Below are 20,375 nucleotides of genomic sequence, written 5' to 3'. Positions count from 1 at the left end.
GCTCTGCTGATTTTATCATCCAATCATGTGTAAGCTAAAATGCTGTTTTTTATTTTCCTTGCATGTCCCCCTCGGATCTACAGTGACTTTACTTCCAAGTGCACTTGCAGTGCAAAGTGGATTTTCCTTTAGTAAATAACCCCCATAACATGACGGAGAGTTTAATGACTGTAGAAAAAAACGTCTACAGCCAAAAACAGCTGCTGTAAAAACATCAAAAAACGTCCAGTGTGCATGAGGCCTTTCAATGGATCAAAAATGTCCAAAAACGCTGGTGAGCTACGTTTTTGAGTGTTTATCTATGTGCATCAGTGTTTTTTGACGTTAGAGCATTTTTACAGCTGAAAACAGCTAAAAAAACTCCTCTCAGAACTCACTAATTTTTTTTTTTTTTTTTTTAAAGCCAAAAAACACCCCAGCCAAAAACTGCTGATAACAGCCTATGTGTGCATGGACACATAGGATAACATCCTGGGGAGTTTATTGACTGTAGAAAAAAAGTCTGAAGCCAAAAACAGCAGCTGTAAAAACTTCCAAAAATGTCCAGTGTGCATGAGGCCTAACAAGTCTGCTGTCAGATGGAAGCAATCCTTTTGGCTGTGCACCGGATCACTAACACCCCCCCCTCCCCAACTGTGATGTCCACCTGCGTATACGCCAGCCATGTTTCCCATTGGTGGACCCGGGACTGCTATGGTGGATGCCACTGGATGGATGGAAGATTAGTGAACCTCTGTTTACTGATCACCCCTTCCTGCTACATCGTGGTCCTGATGTAATTTTTCCCAACCAGCACGGTTGGGGAAGAAGCTAATGGAGTGTGATCTGCTCTCCATTCCTTTACTTGGAGGAGACATCTTTATATAATAAAACATAAAAAACCCAGTGGTGATCAAATATCACCAAAAGAAAGGTCTATTTATGTGAAAAAAATAATATAAATTTGATTTGGGTACAGTGTTACATGACTAAGCAACTGCCAGTTAAAGTAGCGCAGTGCTGAATTGAATGTTCTGATCATGAAGGGGGTAAAACCAGGTTGTCAGTAAAAATGCACTCTGTCAGTACATTTTTCAAATTCACTAAAAGAAAGGTGGGGTTTAAGTGCTTAGGTGTAATTTTACTTTTTTGTTTTTAACTAAACTTTTTTAGTAAATTTCACGGGCACCCACTATTTTAAGGCTTGACATGCTGGGTATCTAATTACTCCACGTAACCTCATCTTACCAAAAAAAAATGGGTGATATATTGCATTTGTGTGCCCTAAAATTTACTATAGTGTATTTATTTTACTGAAATTGTATGTTTCATAAGCCATTGCGCTGTGACATTAAAAAAAAAAGGAACTGCCGCTATTATAATCTCTAGAAAATACATAATGTTTTGGGGTTTTACATAATCTTCAGGCCTAAAATGTTTTATTTTTAATTTTTTTATAAACAGGTGTATGGAATATACAAAACTGGTAGCAGAAGGGTTAACTGGATTAGTCAGAATACATATTGTCCTTGTGACAGACCTGCATGACTAAATGAATGCTTGTGTGCCCATAACAGCTATGGCAGCACAGGTCAGGGGAGTCCCTGCTTTGTATCAGACACTGAGCCTTCCCAGCTAGCTGTGCTACATAGATCATAGCTCTGCAGCACCACCTGGTGGACGTTTCACTAATTACAAGCCAGGCCGCATAGTGCTGACAGGCTTCACGTGCAGCTCATCATATGACAGGCGGTGCGGAGGTTTAGGGAAGTGAGAGCTCTGCAGGGTTTCCTCCTTCCTCTGAGTGTATGGCCGGCTGTGTGCTGTGTGATCCCCGCTGATTGTCTCTGCCAGGCTGCAGGTAAGTGGTGACAACATGGTGGGCTGGGACAGGGTGAGCTGTGCTGCTTCCTGTGTGTCCCCATACAGTGATCTGCCACTTCCTGTAAGATTACACTGTAGTCACAGTACAGGAGGATGTCCCCCCATCTCTGCCTGATCATATCAGAGGACAGGAGACAATACACTCTCATTGCGAACTTAAAGTGGTAGCAAAGCACAAAACAACATAGTCATGTATTGCAGCTTAGACCCCCTTTCACACTGGGGTGCTTTGCAGGCGCTACAGCGCAAAAATTAGCGCCTGCAAAGCGCCCTGAAACTGCCGCTGCTGTCTCTCCAATGTGAAAGCCCCGAGGGCTGTCACACTGGAGCGGTGCGCTGGCAGGACGCTGAAAAAAGTCATAGCAGCATCTTTGGAGCTGTGAAGGAGAGGTGTAAACTGCTCCTGCCCATTGAAATCAATGGGGCAGCGTGGCTATACTGCCGGCATAGCGCTGCTTTGTGGGCGGTTTTAACCCATTTTCGGCTGCTGGCGGGGGTTAAAACCGCCCCGCTAGCGGCTGAATAGCACCGCTAAAACAACGGTAAATATAGCGCCGCTTTACAGCATCCCCCCTGCCCCAGTGTGAAAGGGGCCTTAGCAATCCTTAGATGTGGCGGCTGCATTAGATTTCTATTTTCACTTTACTTTCACCTGTGATCAATAACACGCTCCCTCTCTTATGCTGGGGGTAGATGGATGTGCCCCTGATCATTTCATTGGCTTCTGTCCAAGGGACCAAGGAAATATCTGTCAATTGGCAACTGCAGCCACTGATCTGTGTATCAGTGCCAGTTCACAATCTGCGGTGCGGGAACTGTATGCGATTTGGAACGGGAATCGCATCACATTCCTTTTCAAATTGCATGCGATTCTTCAGCAGTGCGATTTAAGACATTTTGTGTGGCTCCAATCGCATGGAATCCGGACCAAAAACAGACCCCCCCCCCCTTTTTTTTTTTTTTCACAAGAATTGGATCACATGGGTGTTCCTACCTATACAATCCAATTCTGCAAATCGCACTGTGTTTTGTGAACCGATTTCGGGGTGTCGATAACCTAACATACACGCCCGCAGCGGTTTACATGAATGGGGTGCGATTTGGATGCAGTCCGGAGTCCACACAGTATTCGCACCGCATCCGTGTGATCTGGGACTTAGACAGAGGAGGGTCCCGCTGTCGGAATAGAAGGTCCCAGCTGGGGGGATTCCTCTGTCCAACTCACCTTTTTTATGGCCAGCTTTAGGATGTCTCCACTCTGGACAAAACCACAAAGGAGACACCCTTGGACGGTGGTGTTTTCAATCAAGGGGAAAGTTAAAGTGGAGCTTCACCCATGAGAGGTTCTGCTTGTTTGCATTCTCTCCTCCTCCTCTGCCATATTTGGCACTTTTTTTTGGGGGGGGGGGGGTAAAATATCCAGAAAAACGCATTTCAAAAAAGTTATAAACTTGATTTGCATTTTAATGAGTGAATTAAGTATTTGATTTTGATTCCCTATCAATTAGCAAGATTTCTGGCTCCCAGGTGTCTTCTATACAGGTAACATGCTGAGATTAGGAGCACTCTCTAAAGGCCCGTATATACAGTCAGTTTTTTGTTGGATGCTAGTCTCAAATCGAAAGTGAAGAGGGTACTCGCCATCAGAAAATTTTCTGACGACAGAATTCAACGTCAGAAGTGATGTAATGTGTTGAATTATCTTGTATGTGTTCTTTCATTTCTGAGCATGCCTAGTCTTGCTCTTCAGATTTTTTTTGTCAGAAAACCGCACTAATGAAAAGGAAACTTGGACGTTGTGGTCACATCAGACAAAAATTTTCAAGCCTGCACATCCAGTTTTTGTCTGCCGAAAATTCGTAATTGGTTGTCAAAAGCAGCATATTAATGATCAGAAAATCGGCAGATCATTCATCGGACGAAATTTATCTTCAGATTTTCTGACCGTCTGTACGGGCCTTTAGACCCACATACACACTATTAGATTTTCTACAGATTTTTGTCTTCAGATTTACCAAAACAATATATGTGGTCAAACCTTAAGAGTTTCAATTTGTATGCAATCAGGCAAGGCCCTTGCACTACATGGTTTTGGTAAATCTGAAGACAAAAATCTGCAAAAAATCTAATAGTGTGTATGGGGTTCTAAAGGCCCGTACACACGGTCAGAAAATCTGAAGATAAATTTCTGCCGATTTTCTGTTCACGATAGTGTGTATGGGGTCATCAAGGGAGTGCTCCTAATCTCAGCTTGTTACAAGTATAAAAGATGCCTGTCCACAGAAGCAATCAATCAGATTCAAATCTCTCCACCATGGTCAAGAGCAAAGAGCTGTCCAAGGATGTCAGAGGCATAATTGTAGACCTGCACATTGCTGGAATGGGCTACAAGACCATTGCCAAGCATCTTGGTGAGAGGGTGACAATAGTTTGTGCGATTATTCGCAAATAGAAGAAACACAAAAAAACAACTGTCAATCCCCATCGTTCTGGGGCTTCATGCAAGATCTCACCTCATGGAGTGAGGAATTAGCCCAGAACTATACAGGAGAACCTTTTCAATGATCTCAAGGCAGCTGGGACCATAGTCACATAGAAAACAATTGTTAACACACTACACTGTAAATGACTGAAATCCTGCAGTGCCCGCAAGGTCCCCCTGCTCAAGAAAGCACATGTACTGGCCTGTCTGAAGTTTGCTAATGAACATCTGAATGATTCAGAGGAGAACTGGGTGAAAGTGTTGTGGTCAAATGAGACCAAAATCAAGCTCTTTGGCCTCAACTCGCCGTGTTCGGAGGAGGAGGAATGCTGCCTATGACCCCAAGAACACCATCCCCACTACCAAACATGGATGTAGAAACATTATGCTTTGGGGGTGTTTTTCTGCTAAGGTGACAGGACAACTTCACTGCATCAAATGAGCCATGTACTGTCAAATCTTGGTTGAGAACCTCCTTCCCTCTGCCAGGGCATTGAAGATGGGCCGTGGATGGGTCTCCTAGCATGACAATGACCCAAAACATACAGCCAAGGCAACAAAGTAGTGGCTCAAGAAGAAGCACATTAAGGTCCTGGAGTGGCCTAGCCAGTCTCCAGACCCTAATCCCATAGAAAATATGTGAAGGGAGCTGAAGGTTCGAGTTGCCAAACGTTGGCCTCAAAACTTTAATGACTTGGAGAGGATCTGCTAAGAGGAGTGGGACAAAATGCCTCCTGAGATGTGTGCAAACCTGGTGGCCAACTACAAGAAACGTCTGACCTCTGTGATTGCCAACTAGGGTTTTGCCACCAAGTACTAAGTCATGTTTTGTGAAGGGGTCAAATACTTCTTTAACTCATTAAAATGCAAATCCATTTATATTCCCTCACTGTACATGCGTAAGCTACAGGCCCCATCAAGGCACCTTGTTTTCTGTAGTCCCTAACTCTAACTTCAGTGAGTCTCCACAATGAGAGCACATGCATTTTAATGGAAAGGTAGATGGACCTGGAAGGAACCCACCCCTCCTTAAAGCTACAGGGGCACACTGAACACCCAGCACATAGCACTATGGCAGCAAAGATGTCCGTGTGTTGCCTGACAATATATTAAAAATGCAAACAAGTGGCCACTGCCCCCACTAATAACTGGTCTATGCAGCAAAGCGCACTGGAAAGGTGACATATGTCAAACAAATCTAAAGAGATTTCCAAGTTCAAAGTTTGCAACCAGCCAGCAGCCAACCAAATTGACGTGTCTTAGGCCGCTTTTACACATACGGACCGTTTGTCCATTTTTCATTCATCCGTTGACTGATGAAAAATGGACTTTAATGCATTCTAATGAAAAATGGATGATCATCCATTTTCATCCACTTCCGTGAACGTTCGCAGAATGACAAAAGGGTGTACCCGTACATCCCTTCTTAATCCCAGGCTAGCGGGTGCACTCTGTCCACTGGTGGGCCGCAATCGCGACAAGGAGAGGAAGAACAGGGAGATGTAAACAAGGCATTTCCCTGTCCTACCTAGTGACATGACAGGGATCTACCTCTCCCTGTCATCGGGAGCAGTGATCTCTGTCATGTCCTAAGTAGCTCACCCCCCCCCACTGTTAGAACACGGTGAGGGAACACGCTTAACCCCTTGATCGACCCCTAGTGTTTAATCAGTGGCTATTATTTAGCTCTGACCGCTGTAAAGTGGGGACAGAAAGTATTCAGACCCCCTTAAATTTTTCACACTTTGTTGACCCCTTCCCGACCGGCGCACGCCGATGTACGTTGGCAGAATGGCACGGCTGGGCAAATGGGCTTACAGGTACGTCCATTTGAATTTCCCACCGTGTCATTGCGTGTGCGCGTGCCCGCCGGTAGCTCCGTAAGTCGGGTCGCGGGTCCCGCGGACTCGATTGCTGCAAGGATACCCGTGATCGCCCAACGGGAAGATGCTGATGTAAACAGCATCTCCCTGTTCTGCCTAGTGACAGTGTCACTGATCTCTGCTCCCTGTCATCGGGAGTAGAGATCAGTGTAGTGTCACAGCTAGCCCATCCCCCCTACAGTTAGTAATTACTCCCTAGTACTGACTTAACCCCTCCCTGCCCCCTAGTGGTTAACCTCTTCACTGCCAGTGTCATTTACACAGCAATCAGTGCATTTTTATAGCACTGATCGCTGTATAAATGACAATGGTCCTAAAAATGTGTAAAAAATGTCCGCCATAATGTCGCAGTCACAATAAAAATCGCTGATCACCGCCATTACTAGTAAAAAAAAAATATTAATAAAATTGCCATAAAACTATCGCCTATTTTGTAAACGCTATAACTTTTGCGCAAACCAATCAATAAACGCTTGTTGCAATATTTTTGGTAAAAAAAAGTAGAAGAATACGATCGGCCTAAACTGAAGGAAAAAAAATTTTTTTTATATATATTTTTGGGGGATATTTATTATAACAAAATGTAAAAAATAATGTGTTTTTTTTTTCAAAATTGTCGTTCTTCTTTTGTTTATAGCGCAAAAAATAAAAATCGCAGAGGTGATCAAATACCACCAAAAGAAAGCTCTATTTGTGGGGAAAAAAGGACGTCAATTTTGTTTGAGAGCCACGTCGCACGGCCGCGCAATTGTCATTTAAAGCGACGCAGTGCCGAATCGCAAAAAGTGCTCTGGTCAGAAAGGGGGTAAAATCTTCCGGGGCTGAAGCGGTTAAATTGTAGCCATTCCCTAAAATCATTTTAAGTTCATTTTTTTTCCTCATTAATGTACACACAGCACCCCATATTGACAGAAAAACACAGAATTGTTGACTTTTTTGCAGATTTATTAAAAAAGAAAAACTGAAATATCACATGGTCCTAAGTATTCAGACCCTTTGCTGTGACAATCATATTTAACTCAGGTGCTGTCCATTTCTTCTGATCATCCTTGAGATGGTTCTACACCTTCATTTGAGTCTAGCTGTGTTTAATTATACTGATTGGACTTGATTAGAAAAGCCACACGCCTGTCTATATAAGACCTTACAGCTCACAGTGCATGTCAGAGCAAATGAGAATCACGAGGTCAAAGGAACTGCCTGAAGAGCTCAGAGACAGAATTGTGGCAAGGCACAGATCTGGCACAAGGTTACAAAAAAATCTCTGCTGCACTTAAGGTTCCTAAGAGCACAGTGGCCTCCATAATCCTTAAATGGAAGACGTTTGGGACGACCAGAACCCTTCCTAGAGCTGGCCGTCCAGCCAAACTGAGCTATCGGGGGAGAAGAGCCTTGGTGAGAGAGGTAAATAAGAACCCAAAGATCACTATGGCTGAGCTCCAGAGATGCAGTCGGGAGATGGGAGAAAGTTGTAGAAAGTCAACCATCACTGCAGCCCTCCACCAGTTGGGGCTTTATGGCAGAGTGGCCCGACGGAATCCTCTCCTCAGTGCAAGACACATGAAAACCCGCATGGAGTTTGCTAAAAAACACCTGAAGGACTCCAAGATGGTGAGAAATAAGATTCTCCGGTCTGATGAGACCAAGGTAGAACTTTTTGGCCTTAATTCTAAGCGGTATGGAGAAAAAACAGGCACTGCTCATCACCTGTCCAATACAGTCCCAACAGTGAAGCATGGTGGTGGCAGCATCATGCTGTGGGGGTGTTTTTCAGCTGCAGGGACAGCAGGACGACTGGTTGCAAGCAAGGGAAAGATGAATGCGGCCAAGTACAGTGAAATCCTAGACAAAAACCTTCTCCAGAGTGCTCAGGACCTCAGACTGGGCCAAAGGTTTACCTTCCAACAAGACAATGACCCTAAGCACACAAATAAAATTACGAAGGAGTGGCTTCACAACAACTCCGTGACTGTTCTTGAATGGCCCAGCCAGAGCCCTGACTTAAACCCAGTTGAACATCTCTGGAGAGACCTAAAAATGTCTGTCCACCAACGTTTACCATCCAACCTGACAGAACTGGAGAGGATCTGCAAGGAGGAATGGCAGAGGATCCCCAAATCCAGGTGTGAAAAACTTGTTGCATCTTTGCCAAAAAGACTCATGGCTGTATTAGATCAAAAGGGTGCTTCTACTAAATACTGAGGAAAGGGTCTGAATACTTAGGACCATGTGATATTTCAGTTTTTCTTTTTTAATAAATCTGCAAAAATGTCAACAATTCTGTGTTTTTCTGTCAATATGGGGTGCTGTGTGTACATTAATGAGGAAAAAAATGAACTTAAATGATTTTAGCAAATGTCTGCAATATAACAGAGTGAAAAATTTAAGGGGGTCTGAATACTTTCCGTTCCCACTGTATAAATGTCAGTGGGCCCAAAATAGTGTCAAAAGTGTCCGATCTGTCCACCGCAATGTCGCAGTCCCGATAAAAATCGCAGATCACTGCCATTACTAATTAAATAAAAATTAATAATAAAAATGCAATAAATCTATCCCATATTTTGTAGACGCTATAACTTTTTTGTGCAAATCAATCAATATACACTTTTATTTATTTTTTTTAACCAAAAATATGTAGAATACATAGCCTAAACTGTGAAAGAGAAATTCGTTTTTTTATTAGATATTTTTTGGGGATATGTATTATAGCAGAGGTGATCAAATACCACCAAAAGAAAGCTCTATTTGGGGGGGGGGAGGATGAATTTTGTATGGGTTGTATTTGTATGGTTGCATGACCGCGCAATTGTCAATTAAAGCAACGCATAGCCGTATCGCAAAAAATGCTCTGGTCATTAAGGGGGTAAAATCTTCCGGGGCTGAAGTGGTTAAGGACTCTAGCTGGCAGATGGAAAAAAAATGGAAAAAAGTGACTGAACTGATCAAACGAATGGTCTGCACACATTTGCATATACATGCGTAAGCTACAGGCCACGTCAAGGCACCTTAGTATCTGTAGTTCATAACTCTTAAGTGAGTCTCCACCCAGGCCCGGATTTACTCCCTTTGCCGCCCCAAGGCCGGGTCCTTCATTGCCGCCCCCCCCTTACACACATACACACACACACACACACACCACCATTTTCATCCTTTATCGATGACTGCTACAATAGATCCATTAAAAACATATCTCCACACATGAGAACACTAAAAATAGCCGGCTTTAATTGTACAGACTGAAAATACTTCAGGGTAATCGCGCGAGTGGTAAGGATTTTCGGCGGGCAATTTTTCAGGGCAATGGCTGGTGTTAGTGCTTCAATCATCCCCGGCACCATGGTTGGTATGGTGTCAAGATGATTGAAACACATTACTTATATCATTACATTGTATCAAAAAGAGGTTGGAAGCCTGATCCCCAGTCAGGCGACCAAAGAATGGGGCATATTGGACTATTACGGTACAGTGATTAAGGGTAACTATATAGAGCAAGTAACGGCAGTAATAAAAATAATAATTCATTTATTGATGCAACGGACAAAACATGATAATACAATAACACTTAATAAAAGTACAGGCATATCACCAATGGATTCAATAGTATACAGTACAGCACAAAATCTCAGATATCATATTCCTCGACTAGTTTCGCGGACACAATCCGCTTCATCAGGAGGGAATCTGGAGATGAGTTATTCTGACTAAACAGTCTGAACCTGACGATTAAAAAATACAATGAGGTTTGCAAAAATACATGATCAGTACAATTTTTATGTTCCAGCATCAAAATTTACAAATAGGTAATGAAAATAGGGGGGGGGGGGACGAATCTGCTTACCCAGGTCCCAGCAGACCCCAGGCGCAAGGCCCCACCACCAACAAATGATCTCCCACGGCGACCTGGGGGAGCTGACGAAATAACGGGATAGTAAGGATAAAATGTATATTGGGATTGAGGTAACCTAGATTGCCACATACAAGAAGAAGTGAAACATGAATTAGTGAGTATGGAGAAAAAGTGATGATAAGGGGGGGTGATGGGTGGATAATGTGAGATGCCAAAAAATAAAGTCGCATTAGGTAGAGAATAAAAGATTACGAAAGGTGACCAAACAAATAGGAAGAGGTGATGATGAACAGGGCATAGAGGTGTTGTATGGTGTGGGTGAGAGGGTGAACAAGTGAGGAGATGGGGCAGAGGGAGGGAGGGGAAATAAGGGGTGGAGAGGGGGGGATGATTGGGGAGTGGGGAGGAAGGGTTGTGAGGGATTGGAAGGGAAACGGGGGGGGGGGGGGGAGGAAGGGGGGAAGCGGAGGAGGAACCGGTGGAAGAGGGGAAAGGGGGGGAAAGGAAGGGGGGGAGAGAGAGGGGGGGGAGAAAGGGTTAGAGGGGGGAGGGGAAAGTTAAGGAGGGGATTAGAACAATGTGAACATATAGGTGAAAAGGGGCCGAACGGTACCTGGTACTAGTGTAAGCATAGAAGGGCTCCCGAAGGGGGAACCCTGCCAGGGACTGGTTCCATAATAAGGTAGGAGGGAGGGTAATAAGAAGGACTGCAAGCGATGGGCGAACACAAACCAAGGCATGTTCACCTAAGCCTAGGACAACTGCAAGGGAGAATACAGTAGTTTAGAGATAAACGGTGCTAGTGCCCAGGGATATGGGACTTAGATAAAAGGGTGGATAGGTACTTACCATAAACTTGCACTAGGCTGGCTGAGGTATAGGCACCCAGGGGCAGCAGACCTAACCGTCGGGCTAACAGGCATAGCCTGCTATAAATAGCTCCCAACCCTGCGACGCTACGCCGCGCGTCGGTGGGACGCCGGCGCATGATGTCACAGGGTCAGAGGTTCCACACAGCGCGCGCGCGCGAAGAGATCGCGCACGCATGCGCACCGGCCGCATGGCCACGGGAACGTAGTCCCAGCCAAGGCCGGAGCAAGAGGAGGGGGCGGTCCCGTGTCAGAGACCGATCCCTCCACCAGGGACCTCACCAGGCCGCCGCGGGAGAACACAGGGGGAGGGGCCCGCGCCGGCGCTCAAGCCAGGACCAGGACTGGGGAAGCAGAGGTCCCAATGAAATCAAATATGAAAACAACAATATAAGGGTTGATCAAACATAATAGAGGGTAGATACATAATAGAAAAAACTGAAAGGCTTTATTAGGGTGAACTAGGGATGGTAATACCCTAGAAACTGGTGCAATGGCCCCACCGAGACATAAACCCATAACACCTAATTGCATGATATGCATATAAGTTAAGGAGGGCCAAGGACAATGCCACATGATTGGGTAAAAACATGTGAATAGAAGGCGGGTAGCCAGGGTAAAAGTGTCTGGCCGACCTAGTGGGCATCTGTCTCGGAGGGTTGCATCGGGGCTGAAAATTAGCCATAATGTAGTATAGAGGGGTAAAATTGCATATACTAGAGGCCCCCCCAAAAAAACACAAAATTGTGTGTCAGTGGGGGTTGATTAAAAATGAAGGGTGGGACAGATGGGGTCCGCAGGGTGGAGGGCATTAGTAGCCCTTCCACTAAGACAGCCTACCCAAGTGTCCCACTCGACATAAGGACGGGTGTGTTATCCACCCAATGTATACGATTAGAGAAATGGCCTCTCTACAGTAAAATATAAAGGTAGCAAAAGTGCATATGTACCATCATCCAGAAATCAATATCAAAAAGAGGTTGGAAGCCTGATCCCCAGTCAGGCGACCAAAGAATGATGGTACATATGCACTTTTGCTACCTTTTATATTTTACTGTAGAGAGGCCATTTCTCTAATCATTACATTGTAATGTGAAATGAAATAGTTCAACTCACCATAATGCAGAATCATTGGGAGCCCTGAGCGTATCGCTTGTCACTTGCCCCGCTGACTGCCACCAGATGGGGATGTCACTTGCCCCGCTGCCACCAGATGGGGATGTCACTTGCCAGGCTGCCTGCCACCAGATGGGGATGTCACTTGCCAGGCTGCCTGCCACCAGATGGAGATGTCACTTGCCAGGCTGCCTGCCACCAGATGGAGATGTCACTTGCCAGGCTGCCTGCCACCAGATGGAGATGTCACTTGCCACGCTGCCTGCCACCAGATGGAGATGTCACTTGCCACGCTGCCTGCCACCAGATGGAGATGTCACTTGCCACGCTGCCTGCCACCAGATGGAGATGTCACTTGCCACGCTGCCTGCCACCAGATGGAGAGGTCACTTGCCACGCTGCCTGGCTGCTACCAGATGTTGATGTCACTTGCTACGCTGCCTGGCTTCCACCAGATGGAGGGCGGAACAGCGGTGCGTGCAATGAGAGATGTCATCTCTCTCCCCCGCCGCCACACTGCTGACATTACGTCTCGATCCTTTCAAAAATGGCGCCGGGCGGCGCAATCACGCTACTGCGCATGCGCCGCCCACCGAGCGCATATGAACTTTCTGGAGCCCGGCCTGCGCAGTAGTGGGCAGCTCACGTCCATCTTTTCTAAGGGCACCGGTGCCCTTAATCGACTTTAACGGGCAGCCCGAAAGGGGGGGGGCGCAAAGTTTCCGCAGGAGCGGCTCCGCCCCTGCACCACTGCCGCCCCAAGGCCTGGCCTCGGTGGCCTTGTGGCAAATCCGTCCCTGTCTCCACCGTGAGAGCACATACATTTTAATGGATAGACAGAAGGCAGGTGGACCTGGAAGGAGCCAAGCCCTCCTTTTAAAGGTACAGGGGCACACAGAACACCCAGCACACCCAGCACATAGCACTATGGCAGCAAAGATGTCAGTGCATTGCCTGACCAATATAATCAAAAAACAAAGTGGCCACTGCCCCCCACCTATAACTGGTCTTTGCAGCAAGGAGCACTGGAAGGGCGACGTACAAAAAGATTTTTGTATTTGTTTGACATACATCACCCTTCCAGTGCTCCTTGCTGCAAAGACCAGTTATAGGTGGGGCAGTGGCCACTTGTTTGTTTTTTTATCTCATTCTCGGGTTACATCACAATACACACCTTTTGTAGAAAATAGGACGATCCTTTGTCCAATTTTCTCATAGTGTGTCTTAAGCTTTGGATGAACTAGCGGATTTGAATGGACTTTAGATAGGTAGCTAACAAATTAAAATTGAAGGCACTGTTCACACTGGTGCGCTTTTGCTGCATTAAAGGCCCGTACACACAATATGAAAATCGGAAGTAAAATTTCATCCGATGAACAATCTGCTGATTTTTGGATCGTTAGTATGGTGCTTTCGACAACCGATTCCGTTTTGCAGACTATAAAATTCTTGTCGTACGCGACCTCAACGTCTGATTTTTGTGCGAAAAAGAATACATACAAAACTTGTCAACATATGACATCACTTCTGAAGTTGTATTCTGTCGTATGAGAATTTTCGTATGGTGAGAAACCTCTTCACTTTCGACATGAGACTAGCATGCACCAAAAAATGAACGGTCGTCCGAAAATCTGATCGTGTGTATGAGGCTTTGGACACCTTTCCAGCGCAACAAAAGCACATAAAAAATAGTCCCCTTTAAATCCTATGTTAGTGTTCACATCATTATGCTGGGGGTGTACTGCCTTTTTAATAGTCCTGCATTCTGCATCTTTGGTGCCCTTTTCTCAAAAACACGCCAAAGATGCACCTTCCATTGTAAATTTGGTGGGAACGCATTACAAATGCACCACAGTGTGTACAGATACGTTAAAAACTCCTTTAAAAAAAAGGCGATATGCGTTTTTCCAAAGCTCATACCACATTTTTTTTAATGCACCAGTATGAACTCCAGCTAACACTTTTTAAGAAGTTTTCAGAATAGTGTTTTTCCTTTTTGATATGAAGGTCTTGCATAAATAAAGGCTGATCATTGTAAGCACGTCTGTCAGTGGTAAATGCTTTGTTTCATCCCTCCTAACTGCTACCTTTTCTGGACAGCAGGGATGAACGCTGGCATGTTGGCCCCTTGAATTTGTGCGGTAGAAATGCCTCCGCCAACCATGACTGGCTGTTTTGCTTTGACATCTTCCCGGCAGGATAGCTCAGGGGGCGAAAGAGAAAAAAAGAGTCGGCTAAACAAAAAAGGGACCAAGGAGATAAAACCAGGGAAGATATTGAAATGGAAAGGGAACTAGATTTAAGCAGTATGGAAGAACAGAGAAGTATAGTACAAATGCCGACTAAAATGGAAATGGTGGAAATGTTTGCTAAATTAAAAGATTTGATAAAAAGTGAGATTTCTAATGTAAGGGGGGGATATGGGCTTCTTGCTGAAGAGAGTAGAAGAAGTAGAGAAAGAGTCAGAAAAACAAGCTCAAGAAATTTTGGATTTAAAAATGCAAGTAAGAAAACTACAAACTGACCATAATGACATCCTATATAAGTTGGAAGACCAAGAAAATCAAAACGGGCATCAAAACCTAAGGATTAGAGCAATACCAGAAAATAATGGAGAAGATCTATAGAAAATAATGAAAAAAATATTTAATCCAGTCATAGGTAGGGGGGGGAAGGAGATGAAATAAAGATCGATCTGGTTCATAGGGAGAGAAAACCCCTGGGTGTGAAGGAGGATGTACCTCGAGATGTAATTGTCAAAATCCATCAGTATGAAGATAAAGCTAAAATATGGCGTAAGTTAAGAGGAATGTCCCCAATACAATATGGAGGAGCGGACCTCCAAGTTTTCACTGACTTGTTGGCAGGAACCTTGGCTTGGAGAAAACCCCTATTGGAACAATTGAGAGGGACTAATATCAAATATAGCTGGGGGTTCCCCGCATCGCTAATAGTCCAGAAGGAAGGTAGGGCTTTTAGATTAAAGTTTTTGGAAGAGATGCATGACTTTTGCAAAAAATTAGATGTTCCAGACTGTGCTAAAGGGCAAGAAAGGGGAAGAACGACAGTGGAAGAAGGATCGTGGCAGAGAGCGTAGTGGAGCCATGTGAAACAAATCTAAAGATAAAATAAGGAACTATACGAGATCTGGGGCTTGGGGAGGGAGGGAAAAAGGTTTTGTAAAGGTAAATAAAGTCAAGGGAGAAGGGGGGGGGGGCTTGAGGTTCAGGGGGGACCTATGCCTTTGCTGTGCGCCCCCCCCCCCCCAGTTACTGCCTAGACCAAGTAAAATTAGACCCCAAAACATGGGACAGGATTTACCCTCAGGAAAGAGGGGGTCCCCTTTGATCTAATATGACAACTGTAAATTTCTTGATGTTTAACGTTCGGGGGTTAAACACACCTGCTAAGAGGCACCGAATTCTGAAAGAAATTGAGCACTACGGAGCAGGGGTGTTTTTTCTTCAGGAGACCCACCTGTCACATGAAACTAAAGTAAAACTGTACTCCCCCACGGTACCCAGTGTGGTACTAGGGAGACTCGTTGTCAAATAAATCAAAGGGGGTAGCGATCGGGATAGACAGAGGGTTGCGGTTTTCCTTGGTGGATATACTATGTGACCAGGAGGGAAGGTTTCTCTTTCTTAAAGGGAAACTATGGGGAATGGAGTGTACTTTGGTAAACATTTATTGTGCAAATAATAGCCTCACAAAGTTCTTGGGGGAAACCCTGAGAAAACTAGGGGAATTTCAAAAAGGAAGGGTAATAATTGGAGGTGACTTGAATTTCTGTATGAATCCGGCTCTGGATAGTACATCCCATGCACAGGGTATAAAAAAAACTCAATTAAAAGCAATAAAAACTCACTTGCATCACTGTCAGTTGGTGGATGTGTGGAGGATACAACATGCAAAAACATTAGATTTCACGTTTTTCTCTCCTGTGCATTGCACATACACGAGGATAGATTACTGGTTAACTGAACATAGGATGCTGGACCTAGTGGCGTCAACGAATATAGAGATAACCTCATTATCAGATCATGCCCCTGTTTCCATGACAATTAGAATCCCTGAGGTACAAAGGCAACCATATACATGGAAACTTAATAAGAACCTCCTAGATAAACAAGGGGAAGAGATCTTGAAAAGGGAATTGGAACAATTCTTCATTGCCAGTGAGACAGATGAGATCGCAGAGAATTCCTTGTGGGAGGCCCACAAAGCCTATATTAGAGGGATATTTATATCAATGGGGGCAAGAAGAAAGAAGGAGAGAGCACGACACTACCTGCTTGGAGTTTGCATGTTCTCCCTGTGCCTGCGTGGGTTTCCTCCGGGTACTCCGGTTTCCTCCCACACTCCAAAGACATGCTGGTAGGTTAATTGGATCCTGTCTAAATTGTCCCTAGTTTATGAATGTGAGTTAGGGACCTTAGATTGTAAGCTCCTTGAGGGTAGGGACTGATGTGAATGTACAATGTATATGTAAAGCGCTGCGTAAATTGACGGCGCTATATAAGTACCTGAAATAAATAAATAAATAAAGTAAGAAGAGGGAGGAACTTGAGGAAATATTTATATTAGAACAGGGTCAAAAAAAGAACTATAAGGAAAGGTATGACAGGGGATTACAAAATGAACTGGTACTTAAAAGAGAGGAACTAAAGGACCTTTTGGATCTGGAAATGAGGGGAACCTTCAGCAGAGTAGCAAAAGATAGATATATGTGGGGGGAATAAGAATAGTTAAACCTTAACCAGGATATTGAGGAAAAAAAGATCAATACATTTTGTAGAGAAAATACAAAATAAAAAAGGGGAAATGGTGCATAATTCAAAAGATATTGCAGAGGTGTTCTGAGATTTTTATGAGCACTTATATTCGGTTAGTCAAAAGGGGGAACAAGCAAAACAGGAGGCCCAGAAAAAAGACAAAATTAAAAACTATGTTCAAAATGCTAATCTCCCCAGAATATCAGAGGAAGTTGCATTAACATTGGAGAGGCCAATTACTACAGCAGAGATAAATAAGGTTCCTAAAGAGTCACCTAAAGGGAAAAGTCCAGGGCCTGATGGTTTCACGATGGAGTACCTTTAAAAAATGTAGGGAAATTTTATCTCCGAGGCTTTGTTCCTACTTCAATGGGTTAGGAGAGAGGTTTGATCTGTGCAAGGAAGCTTCAATGGCCACTATATCTACTATTCGGAAAGAAGCTAAAGACTCCATATTGTGTTCAAGCTATAGGCCGATATCGTTGCTGAACACTGACACAAAAGTGTTTGCAAAGGTGTTGGCTTTAAGGATGAGAGATCTGATGTCGGAATTGGTACACCCTGATCAGGGGAGCTTTGTTCCAGGAAGGGAGGGTAAGGACAACAGGGTTAGAACCCTCCTGCTAATTCAGAAAATAAAGGAGGGGAGAACCCCCAGTCTGCTCCTTTCGATTGACGCTGAAAAAGCGTTCGATCGGGTAGACTGGGGGTTCATGATAGGAGTTTTGGAGGGTATGGGGATAGGTCCAAGGATGAGGGAGTGGATACAGGCACTGTATAAGAGCCCTACGGCGTCCATAAGGATAAACGGAACGTTGTCAGCCCCCTTTAGGATGTACAATGGTACCAGACAGGGATGTCCCCTGTCCCCGCTGTTGTTCGTGCTGGCGCTGGAACCACTCTTGTCGACAGTAAGGGGTAATGTTGATGTGGGGGGGGGGGGGGGGGGTGGAGATAGGAGAGGAGACGCATAAGTTGGCAGCATTTGCCGATGATGTGCTGTTCTTTATCTCCAGACCTCGTATCTCGCTACCAAATCTATTAAAGGTTCTAAAGGAGTATGGAGAGCTATCAAACTTCAAGATTAATCTAAATAAATCAGAGATATTAAATATAAGTTTAAAAGAAGAATATAGCCTTCAACAGGAATTTCAGTTTCCCTGGAGGAAGAAGGGAATAAAATACTTTGGATAAAACTTACAGAGTCATTGGGGGAAACCTACCAGGCTAATTATATTCCCTTGTTAAATGAAGTAAAAGCAGAGGTAAAGAGAATAGCATTACGACCCCTGTCCTGGATTGGACGGATCAATGCGTTAAAATTGATTATATTACCCAAAATATTATATAAATTTCAGATGCTACCTATCTATGTACCCCCAGAATATTTTAGGGTGCTCAAAAGCTTAGTATCAAAATTGATCTGGCAGAATAAAAAACCCAGGATCTCCTTATCAATTCTACGGAGAGGGAAAGATAATGGGGGTTTAAGTGTACCAGATTTAAAAAAATATTAAGAAGCTGTGGTCTTGACTCGTTTGGTGGAATGGACTAAGGGAAGGAGTGAGAAAAGATGGGTTAAAATAGAAAATATTATGGCGGACACAAATTTAGGGAAAAATATTTGGACACCTCCACAACATAGAGCACTTGGTGGTTAATACATTAAGGTTAACTAAAAATGTTATGAGGATATGGGATGAGAGGATAGCTCTGGCAGGTTTGGACTCGTGTCTGAATACAACTGAACTCATCACTACTGGACAGCTTGGTCTGGTAAAGAAAAAAAAAGAGACTTTGAGGCTTTGTTTAAACTTGTAGTAGCAAAGGCAGCCATGCGGGTGTATACAGAAAAAATAATGAAACCCCCCTCACATTAAACGGGCATTATTGCCTTCCGATTGCAACCCATTTAGTAGAAGACCTTGCGGCTAGGTGCTGTGGGCTGTTGGGGATTAAAACAGGTGTTTAGGAGATGACATAATGCTTCCTTGCTATATGTCAAATCTTATTGGAAGCGGTTCACCAGGTGAAAATAAGACTAAAAAAAGAAACCAATTCAGCCACCACATTTATTATCTGATTGATGTACAGTAGATCAAAATGACTTATCAATCCAACAGCTATAACTTCCCTTCCAATCAATCTAGACTCACTTTAGATTGGATTTGATTTAGCACCCATGCACAACAGAACGCGGTATGGGAAACCCATGTTCTGTGCCCCTTTTCAGCACCGCGCTCAAAACGCACCACAGTTGTGATCTACAGTGTGTGTCAATGTGAAGTTAAAGTGGTTCTAAAGCCTCAAGGTTTTTCACCTTAAGGTGAGAAACCTTCTGTGCTGCAGCTCCCCCCCCCCCCCCCCAGCCCCCCTTTTTTTCTTACCTGAGACCAATCCCATCCAGCGATGTGCACAAGCGCAGCGACTCCTGCCGCTGTCTCTTTTCTCATTGGACAGATTGGCAGCTGCTGGCTGTCCTCCAGGGCAGTTACTGCTGGCGGGTACTGCCGGCCTTTACTGCTGGCATGTATTCCTGGTGGCTGCTGTCCCAGATCATGGGTTCCCGACCCGCCATCTCTGATCATCCGTGTGACAGGAGCCAGCGCTGGAGGAAGCATGCGGCTGCAGTAGAGAGAGCCAATGCTTCCTGTATCACGCTGGCTTGTGTCACAGGTGGAGTACATTTTGGTATCACTCTGCCTGTGACAGGAGCCAGCGCTATACAGGAAGCATTGGCTCTGCTTCCTCTAGTGCCAGCTTCGTTCTTCACACTGATGCTTGGGGATGGTGAGTCGGGAACCTGCAATCTGGGTTTCCTGACCCACCATTCCAGAGCAGGAGATGGGCCAGCGGTTGGGAACCCCTGCCATACACCATCCCTACCTCCTTGGGTTCCCCTTGTACTTGCCTGTGGGAATGCTGAGCTGTCAGTGCTCACACAGCTGGTCCAGTAGTTTGAGGAATTGAATTTCCTCTTTTCTCCTTCTTCTCCGTCAGTACTTCCCAAACAGACCATATAGATTCTGATTGGTCAGTGATCAACACTGACAGTGCTAAATAATCAATTCATATGATATGTGCAGGAAACACCGATGGAGAAGAGCAGGGATTTCAGTAACTTAAAGTAAGAACAGGGGACACCAAGGAGGTGGGGGGTGTATGGTGTTAGTTCACCCTTACATCTTTTACTGTAAAGGTGAACCAACTGCGTCAATCAACCAGGAGAGAAAATTACCGATTGTCTTGCATCAATCAGCAGCACTGAGATGCTTTTGTTCAGGAATACGGTCCTATCGATTAGATTCTGAGATCACATGGTGAAAACTGAAATCTGATCAAAAATCCTATCTTAAAGTAGAACTAAAGGCAAAACTTCTTTTTTTTTTTTTTTTTTTTTTCCCATTTGGATCGTGTAAAGGAAGGTTTATAACTCCCCGCTGTTCCTTTTTTTTTTTTTTTTTTTTTTTTTTTTTCTGTGTCCCATTTGGGTGATTTCTCTTAAAATCCTGCCCCATAGGCAAAACAGGAAGTGTGAGA

The 20,375-nt window shown here is 44.5% G+C and overlaps 1 protein-coding gene across 1 annotated transcript in view; it reads left to right on the top strand.

The window, feature by feature from the left end:
• The first annotated feature begins 1,699 nt into the window (after positions 1-1,699).
• The window catches only part of CPVL (carboxypeptidase vitellogenic like), a 212,441-nt gene continuing 193,765 nt past the window's right edge, over positions 1,700-20,375 (top strand). The window contains exon 1 of the mRNA XM_073630166.1: positions 1,700-1,840. The gene's annotated coding sequence lies outside the window, so the exon portion shown is untranslated. The remainder of the gene's footprint in view (positions 1,841-20,375) is intronic.

This window comes from Aquarana catesbeiana, linkage group LG05, assembly GCF_042186555.1.
Source record: "Aquarana catesbeiana isolate 2022-GZ linkage group LG05, ASM4218655v1, whole genome shotgun sequence".
NCBI classification, from domain to species: domain Eukaryota; kingdom Metazoa; phylum Chordata; class Amphibia; order Anura; family Ranidae; genus Aquarana; species Aquarana catesbeiana.
Note: the sequence above shows the minus strand (reverse complement) of the source record. Positions and strands in the feature narration are given on the sequence as shown.